Source organism: Chiroxiphia lanceolata, chromosome 1, assembly GCF_009829145.1.
Source record: "Chiroxiphia lanceolata isolate bChiLan1 chromosome 1, bChiLan1.pri, whole genome shotgun sequence".
Lineage (NCBI taxonomy): Eukaryota > Metazoa > Chordata > Aves > Passeriformes > Pipridae > Chiroxiphia > Chiroxiphia lanceolata.
Window position 1 is genome coordinate 94,327,884 of NC_045637.1, and position 9,821 is coordinate 94,337,704.

Sequence of the window (9,821 nt, forward strand, 5' to 3'; positions counted from 1 at the left end):
GAGAGCTTTCCATAAAATGAGAAAAAATTCCAAATCCAATCCTAGTTCAGTCCATTATACTGTAGAGATATGAAAGCAAAACTCAGTGGAAAAGAAGGTAGAAGAGCCACGGAAGTGTCCCCAGAAAAAAAAAAAGTAATTAGGTATTGTTGTTCTACTTCCCCTTTGCATCTGCTCCCTGGCCTTTAATTATTCATTAGCAGCTATAGCTCTGGTACAATTCCTATCAAGTATCTATTCCTACAAGTCAAGCCTAATAGTAATGAATAATCGGGATCCATTATTTTAGCAACTGTTCTTGATTCTAGTTTAATGACTAAATGAATACAAAATATTTTCCTTCTAACAGGGCTATTTAATTTAGATGTACTATAGATAACTGCTTACAGAAGTTATTCCTTAGAACCTATAACAACAGAAAACATTTGCATGTTTACATACTCTTTCATATAATCATGAATTACCTTTTGTATTTTTTTCAAGGTTATACTGAAAGCAACTAGTATGTTAACTATGGTTCATTAGGGAATTGTATTACAACAGGAAAATTTTCTCTGGATATATGTCCTGAAAAAAATTACTGATTAACTTCAAGTTATATCAGCTAAATGAATACAATTCTGCTTCAGTCGTTGAAAATAAAAAAAAAAAAAACAAACTTATTTTATTTCAAAGCCAAGTGTTTCCTATGAATTATAAAGTTTAAATTCCTTGATGCAGTTATTTGACCTGGAAATTATAGTGAAGGAAAATTTAGGTGGACAACTGGAAGTGAGTTATTTAAGTCTCAGGGATTTCACCATGAAGAAATGTAGAAGAAACAGGTACAGTCAGGGATATTTTTTTCAGTGTATGGGAAAAAGAGAACAGAAGGTTTCTGTCCTTGTTGGAAAAGAGCACTGCAAGAATTTTTGCTAGCAGAAGTTGTAAGAGACAGAAATAGAGGGGTTGAGATTAACAAGATTACTCAATATGGCTGAGGAATTCATACAGAAGTTTCAAATTCAGGGATAAACTGAGAATGGTAATTAAAAGATGAATTTCTTAGGGGGACTGCAAAATTGCCATGAGTCTGAGGTCTGGTTACACTGAAGCAAATTATGAATCTCATGAGAGCATCCTGTCACTGAAGCTTGTCAGGTGGAAGAACCTCTGCAGGTAAATGAGACGGAAAGTCACTGGACAGTAGCTCAATCCTGTCTTTGCTGTTGACTGAGATAATTTTATGAAGACAATCACTTTCAAAAATGTTTGGGTTTAACTGTGAATAAATCTACCAACATTTCACTAAAGAGGGGATTGACAACCGGGCTTTACAAAGTTCATTCATAGGTACTGGTACCAGAAAAAACTCCTCCCTTCCTAGCTTACATTCCAAGAAGCTTTGGGTTTCTTCAGACCCAAGACAGAGGGGACTGAGTCTTGTACTGAAAACTATCCATGAAAACAAAAGCTGCAGGTCCTACAGTTCCATGGCCTCACTTTGTTGCTGTGTTGTGTAGACTCTAGGAAACACCCTTTGAATAAAGACCTGCAGGAAAGGGAGGTTTTCTTTTTCTTAACCTTGATTACTACCATAGTAGATTTCTTGGAATTTCTTCATTGCTCATGCATGCATAATAAGTCTAATTTCATTACAGTTGTTGTTAACATAGCTCTTTGATACTGAAAGACTCAAATGACAGGTCAGATGGCTTTCATGGCCTACTTCAAATACTATGGCTGTGGATGGTTTTTTTCCCCAATTATTTTTCCCTTCATTTGAGATGATGTTATAGTATACGATTTTGAAGTTGTTCTGAACAAAATTTAAAAATGGAAGATGTTGCTTTTTCTCTCAATGCGCTACCTCTACTTATTGGCATAATTGCATGATTTACAATATCTGTGTTTGTAAGGTAAGAGGAAGGTGTTTGAGTTCTCCCTCACAAAGAGCAGCTGGCAAGTGTCAGTAACTTAACCTGCAAGGCAGAGCCTGGCGTGTTGCCTGGTGATGCCCCAGCAGCTGTCCTGTTTGTGCTGTTCCGTGGAGTGCTGGGCCAGCCAATGCAGTGTTTTGGAACAGGAGCATAGGAATTCTGGCCTTCCAGAAAGGCTGGGGTTTACAGTTTCCCTCTGACCAAGCTCTCTGGGACAAGTTCCATCCAGAACACCTTTGTGAAACTGCAGTATGCATTAATAATAACATAGAGGCATATGGGGACCGGGCAGGCTGTTGCATGAGGCATGCTAACTGCAAAAAGCCAAATTTGGGGAAGTAATGTGTGAGAGTGCTACCAAAATGTATTTGTAATTTTAGAACATTTTTCCCTAGTGCTTCTGAACTTGACTGATGGATTTACCTTACCTGAAATGTACCCTGAAAGACTCTGGCAGTTCAGCAGGAAAGAAAACATCAGATAAGTACTTGTAGCTGTATCTGTGGTGATGAGAGCTAACCTGAAGGAGAGGAAAAGGCACTGAATGATTATATGCTTCTGGAGGAAATTAAAACTTGAAAAAGTACTTTTTTTCTAAATTCACATAGTGCAGATATCAGGGGAAATGTATTTAAATGACAACTTTTGTCCCTGGTATAATTACGTTATCATTAGTGTTGTTGTTGGGCTAGGCCTGGCTAACAAAATGCACCAAGCTGTTACAATAGCAATAAGTAATCAAGCAAGATGCAGGAACTATCCTTATTTTCCTTGGAATGTGTCTTACACTCTCAAATACAAGTAAAAGACTATAAAGGAGCCATTACAACATTCACTGAGTTGCCTAAGACAGTTTTCATAGATGGGAGGGCTCAGTTCTTTTTCAGACAGTGCAAGGTTGTACTGTCCCCCTTTTGAAACATTCTGGGAATGTCACAAGCACCATCAATCTCATAGCATTGAAGACAGTAGTATAATTACAGTAATGCACAAATGAATGGAATTCTTGTTTTAAGAGACTCTCTTGTCTTCCCTCATGCTCCATTTTAGTGAAAGAGGCTTTATGTCTAGACAGGCAAAGACTTGAGACCTACTTTTATCCCAATCAATTTGCTTATCATGCTCATTGAGGACTTTAAGAAATCCTTGAAACCTTCAAGGGATCCAAATGAATTGTTGCAGGATCAGGATTTTTTTTCCCCCCCTTGGACATCTTTAGTGTTGAGCTGTCTCAGAACATAAGCAGAAATAATCCTCTGCCAAGGTGTGAGATCCAATATGCCTGTAACCACTCAGGCTTCAAGTTACCTGTAAACTAAGAAAGATGTTCTTAAACATTATGAGAACACCATTTAAGTTTCAGCAGAAATTAAAACTTGAAATCAAAGATGGATCTGGAGAGAGAATATTCCCTGTGCATGTGCTCATTCAGGTATTCGCAGAGTAGCAAGTGTATCTGTCTCAGCCAAATGCTTTAGGTGACCACTTTTTGTCTCTTAGAAATGCCAGTGTTCCTGTCTGGGTGTCTCTGCTTGTTTGCTAGGGACTGGACCTAAGTTCCAAGCTGATCCTTGTCGAATCTGCCTTGTGAGATGAGGACCAAAAGCACATAGGTGAGAGCCCAGTTTTTTGAGGTATTATGCATCTTTAGCTCCTGGTGACATCACATTAAAATGTGCCATTATATATCTACTTCAAGTGTCTTCCTTAGGACTTTGAAAGCACTTCTTCAGCAGCACAGTCCAGAGCACCTGCAATAGTCCACAGGTAGTAAGTGACTTAAGCTGTATGTAATAGTCTAAATCAGCTTTATTGCAACATCCCAGTGATACCATTCAAACTGAGGTCTTTTTATAAAGTGCATTATTGTTTGCCAGACCAATGTTAACATGCATGATTTAAATAATGGCACAAGCAAAACTTGTGCTCTAAAATGGCGAAATAAAAGATACCAAAATATTATCTTTCCTCTTGCCAATGGGAACAGCTGGCAGGATGGGTTTACTGAACAAAAACTTTGGCCAACACATAAAGGTTATCATTTTCACAGACTTTCCCTCTGAAATACAGGATTAACAAAACATGCTATTTTTTTATTTCAAAATTGGAGGGTTTGTGTCTTTCATCTGGTCAAATTTAGCATGAAAGTGAAAATAATATCAAAGTTACAGGCACCATAGGGAGACTGTTAATGTGGTAACAAAGGGCATTTGGCCAGTTAAAATAATAAAAGACTATACAGCTTTCCCAGTGATGGCTGAAGCCCAATTAGTACTTTCCAAGTAGAGCCACAATATTCCTTTCCAAATTATGCGGTTTGGCACGATTCAGAATGAGTAAACTTGCTTTCCTACAAAGGAAAAATATAATTAAGAAAAAAAACAAGGTCATGCTTCAAGTAAGCAATAATACACCATGGGTTGTACATTAGTCAATATTCATACACCTCGGACAGGCTGAGACAGAGACAAAGCAATGGCTCAGCATATAAAAAGATACATATATTATCTTAATAAACCTATGAGCAAAAGAAAAATGCAAATGGATATTTTATTTCCTTACTAGATTATGTTAAGGGAATATATATGCAATATTCATGTGTATAACACTCATACATATTACTTAAAAAGTACCCTTTCCATTAACATTTTATACTTTTCAGTACTAACTTGATTTGCTACTTTCATTTTGTCAGGGTACCTCATTTTTTATGTGCGTTGTTATTAAAGGCAGAGTGGTTTGGAAAATTATTTTTTTATCATTAAACTGAGTAAGTTTGTTAAAAGGACTTTCAGTCTGGATGGTCATTCTCAAAGCCTCTAAGAGTCTATTCTTAATTTATAGTAATCCACTTTCAAGGACTCTGCAAGTGACACAAAGCCTGCAAAGGCTCAACAAATTTGAAAATAAAGTCACAGGACTGGAAAAAAGAAAGACCAGATTCAAATTTGGAGGTGAACTTGCAAGAGATTTGTGAGGGTAAGTTTTTTCTTCTCTCTTGTTTTTGATGGTGTTTTTAAAATGAACAGACTATTCAAGTGAGGCTCAGGCAGAGAGGAAAACCTGCAGAAAGCAAGCGTGGTGACTGAGGGTAAGTATATACTGCAGTAGAAAAATGGAAACAGCCTGGCTGAGACATCTGGTTATTTTCTTGCTAGTGACACCACTCATGGGAAAGCAGAGCGATATGCCAGGAGGAAGATGAAAAAAAGAAGAAAAAATAAAACTTCAAAAAACATGGAACCACTCCCATCACCTGAAGCTTAGACCACACACCTGAAAGGGAGTAACCCACATCCAGCTTGAGTGCAGATTGTGAACAGCCTTATCTCCCTTTCAACTCTACCATTTTGCATCTCTCTTATATAAAGTGCTTATAAGGGGGGAGTTTATTATGTGTTTCCTGTTTCTTTAATAATTAGAGTAATCTATGGTATTATAACCCTTCATGAGCTGCATCATCTCCCCATAGGTTCTGCATTACTGCTATTTGGCTTCCAGCTGGTACAGTTTCCTTCACTTCCCAGTTCCACTAGGGACCACTTGCTGTGCTAAAATGCCAAAGAGCCTCCTAAATCAGCCCTGCTTATTATAGTTCTGTGTGAGAAGAAGTGGGAAATGTGCGGGTAATGAAATTGGGAGTATATTTGTGACTTGCAGTATCATTTCAATAGTCACTTACATGTGCTGTGCACAATACACATACTGCCTTCTCCTAAACCACAACAATGAATTGCATACAACACTCTAGTAAATGTACATAAGATATGCCCTGAAACACCTGATTTTAAAAACGAGTTACGTGAAAGACAGAAAAATCCTCCCCAGCTATAGAGTTGCCTCAGTATTAAACTACTTTGAAGAAGGAACAAGTTGCCAAAGGTCTTATATCGTAGACTGTATTATTTTAAATGACCCTCATCTCAAACTGAAGGGGAAGCAGAAGTCAGTGCAGGATCAAGGCACAAGGATCTGTCTGTCCCATCAGCTACCATGTGCCTGCATTAGCTGGTATGCACAGCAGCATTCATGTTGATGCACAGTCCCTAATTCCCAGAGTGGATTTTTTTCCACTTTTGCTCTGGAATCAACATGGTACTCCTTACAATGTGAAACTGAAAATTATCATACCCTTCTCTTGTATATCCACCTTAACCCTCTTCTCTTAAAACAGATTATCTCACTGATCTTACCATACCGTCTCCACACTAATAAATCTTCTTTCAGGAAACAGCCAATCTATTTTGCTCTGAGTCAGAGCTCCAAGAAATCTAATGGAAACGAAGCCAATACAAGAAAAAAGAGAGAAAATAACTGAGGAGAAAACCCTCTGTTTCACATAGATAATATTTTCTGGATGATTCTCCATATAGGTGCCAAACAGTGTTTTCTATGAACTTATTGATGAGGCCAACTTCTCAGAGAAACATAAATTTTTCCATCTTGGAGAAATATAATTTATTTTAATTTTAAAATGGCACCAGAAGGTACTGCAGAAGAGGAAAAACTATTATTTTCTATTAAGAGAATAATACAAACATTTCCCATGTAAATAACTGCTGAAGGGTTATTCCCTGCTGTCCCCCCCATCCCCCAAACCATTTAAAATCACTTAACAAATATTTTTCTATATAGAATCTGTATTAACGATGAAATTATACTTGTCAAAAGAATCTTCTATGTTTACCTGCAAAACCCACTATACTTGCATGCAGCAATTGTATTTTATTTCTCTTCTGTGTATACTCTTGCAATGCTTTCATCGCCCCTATGGTTCTGTGTATTCTCCAGCAGTATATTAAACAATGTGACCGGCATCTGTCATGTGTAGTTTAATTCTTTCTTAATTAGCCTAACACCTCTATCAGATTAAAATCAGTAGGATAATATTACCATATACTACACGTTCTGCTTTCTGTGACGTTTCTCTTTGTCAGGCACTTTTCAAATCCCTTTCCCTTATCAACAGAGTAAGTGTATCATTGTCTAAAGAAAAAAGACTAATGACAAACCTTTGTCCTGATTTGACAAATACTAGCTACAACTAGCAAAAAAGAAAGAGGCATATTAAGGAAAAGAACTGCTTTAAAACCTATCTTGTCAAGTCAGAATGATCATTTGTTTGCAACCTGCTGCAGTGAATGCCTGCAAGTTTCTGATGCCTGGACACATCTCAAATATTTCTAAAAATATAGTGAGTTATGAGTAAAGAAAAATAAAGTCTTCTGACAGACACAGTAACTAATTTACTTTTTGAAGCCACTACTTGCATATGATAGATTTACTTAATCACATCATAGAATCATACAATGCTTTGGTTTGGAAGGGTCCTTGAAGATCATCTAGTTCTAACCCCCCTGCCATGGGCAGAGGCACCTTTTGATAGACCAAATTGCTCGAAGACTCATTCAACCCTGCCTTGAACTCTTATAGGGATGGGGCATCCACAGCTTCTCTGGACAACTTGTTCCAGTGCCTCACTACCCTCACAGGAAAGAATTTCTTCCTAATACCTAATATAAGCCTACTTTCGCTCAGTTTGAAGTAATTCCCCCTTGTTCTGTCGCTACCTGCTCTTATAAATAGTCTCTGTCCCATCTTTCTTGTAGGCTCCCTTCATGTAGTGGAAGCCTTCTCTTTTCCAGGCTGAACAATCCCAACTCCCTCTGCCTTTCCTCATAGGAGAGGTGATCCATCCTTCTAATCATCTTGGTGGCCCTCCTCTGAACTCACTCCAACAGGTCTTTCCTGTGCCAAGGACCCCAGACCTGGATGCAGTACTCCAGGTGAAGTCTCACCAGAGCAGAGTAGAGGGTCAGAATCACCTTCCTCAACCTGCTGTCCACGCTACTTTAGATGTGGCCTAGGATACACTTGGCTTTCTGTGCTGCAAGTGCACATTGCTGGCTCATGTCTAGCATCTCATTTACCACAAACCCCAAGTCCTTCTTGTCAGAGCTGCTCTCAATCCATTCTCTGTCCAGCCTGTATTTATGCTTCAGATTGCCCCAGTCCAGGTGCAGGACTACAGAACGCTGCACTTGGCCTTGTTGAACTTCTTGAGGTTCTCATGGGCCCACCTCTCAGGCCTGTCAAGGTCCCTCTGGACGGCATCCCTTCCCTCCAGCATGTTGACTGTGCCACACAGCTTGATGTCATCAACAAAATTGCTGACGGACCTTGTGATTTATGAAATCAACACCTTCCAAACTCAGGTTAACAGAATAAAAATATATCAAGACTTCTTCCTCCTTTGGTGAAAGTCATTATATTACCACTGAAAGATGTTCAAAGCTTCCCAGCTTTATATACCAGTCATTCACGCACAGCTATCAGCACCGCAGGGATGACCTAAACAAAATACAACATATTAAACATTACTGCACCAAAAAGCTAATATGTTCACTTTACCATTTCAACATCAAAGAAGGTATTATATAGCAATAGCCAAGGAGGGCACATTAAGTAAAACTACCTTTTAATAACTTAATAAAATAATCCTGAGCAGATACAGATTCCCTTCCCAATAAGCAGATTCCCATAAATTTAAAACTGACAAAAAAGATTTTTCAAGAGTTTTCTAAAGCTGCATGCCCTTGCAGATAACTCTTATGAATACATTTTCTCAATCCAGTACCCTTATGCAAAATAAAAAAAAAAATCTATCACATGGTTTTTAAATAATCTTTCTCCCTCTAAAAAAATCCTTCAAAAATCTAGTTTATCTTTTGACTAAAGGGCAAAGATACTGAGTGTGGGAATTCACTAGTCTTCTGCTATCTATACTTGTACAGCTGAAGTTAGTTTATAAATTGCTGGCTTCCACATCAAAATGAGGAAATGTCAATTATTTTCTTAAAGATTCAAAGTTTTCAAATTCCTAGCTATTTGACCTTGCAGTCCAAAATCATCAGCATGCTTGTGAGAATGTCCATGTCTTTTAAAATGTAAGAGTTATATGGTCTTCATTCCAAAATGTATGGCCCTTAAATGGAACCTTTACAACTAGGCAGTAGCAAAGCTTTTTTACTGTGAACCACTCTAAAAGTATTGATGTAATAATCCTAATTGTTTTGAAATGCAATATTTAAGTAGCTGTGAGTATACAAGGCCAAAAGAGAATTTCCTAAAGTGTTGTTTGCAATGTACCACACTCAAACTTTTATGTTCTATCATATTACACTGAAGCACTTGTGAAAACTTCTCCTTAATATGTCATGCCTGGTGCTGTCAGTGTGCTGAGTACCTCCTTACATTATTCCTCTTTATTTTTCTATTATCTTTGGCATCTATTTATCCAAAACATGTGTCAACCTTGGAAAAAGCACATTAAAAATACATATCACTAAAATCACTTCTAAGCGCATGGTGTTGGCAGTGGAGACACGACTCGAGGATTAATTAAAAATCTGCTGTAAACTAGGAGAATATCAGTTGTAAATAACACAGGGTATGCATATTAACGGACTGCGAGGTTGTTAGTTACCAGTGGGATAAAACCATGAAAAAGCAAATGCCATCCAAGTACGAACCAATTAAACTATTTCTTAGCAGAGAAAAGGAAAAATCTCTTCCATTGCTTAAAGTATCTAAGAGATCTCACACAGATTTCTTTCATCACATTTGTGAAAGGTGAAGCAGTTGAAGAGCTATAGAGATTACCAAAGAGGAGTCATTTTAAGAGCCAGGCTGAAAAGTTTTTCCTTGTTTAGTCTAGTAGAAACAAAAGCTGATACAGGAAATAATTATTCTCTAGAAACACAATAGAGTGGTAAACAGTAGGCAAGGAAAAGAACTATTTATTCTAGCAGACAATGTTGGCACAAGAACAAATGGGTGTAATTTGGCCATGAATAAATTTAGTCTGGAATCTAGAAGATTTCTGACCATAAAAGTGGTGAG

At 37.7% G+C, this 9,821-nt stretch overlaps 1 long non-coding RNA gene across 1 annotated transcript; it reads right to left on the minus strand.

Annotated features, from left to right (window-relative positions):
• Positions 1-3,710: 3,710 nt before the first annotated feature.
• LOC116790984 lies at positions 3,711-7,568 on the minus strand. The gene is made up of 2 exons (XR_004358578.1): positions 5,023-7,568; positions 3,711-4,269 (listed from the first exon to the last, which is right to left on the minus strand). It is a non-coding gene; the product is annotated as an uncharacterized LOC116790984 (long non-coding RNA).
• Positions 7,569-9,821: the final 2,253 nt, after the last annotated feature.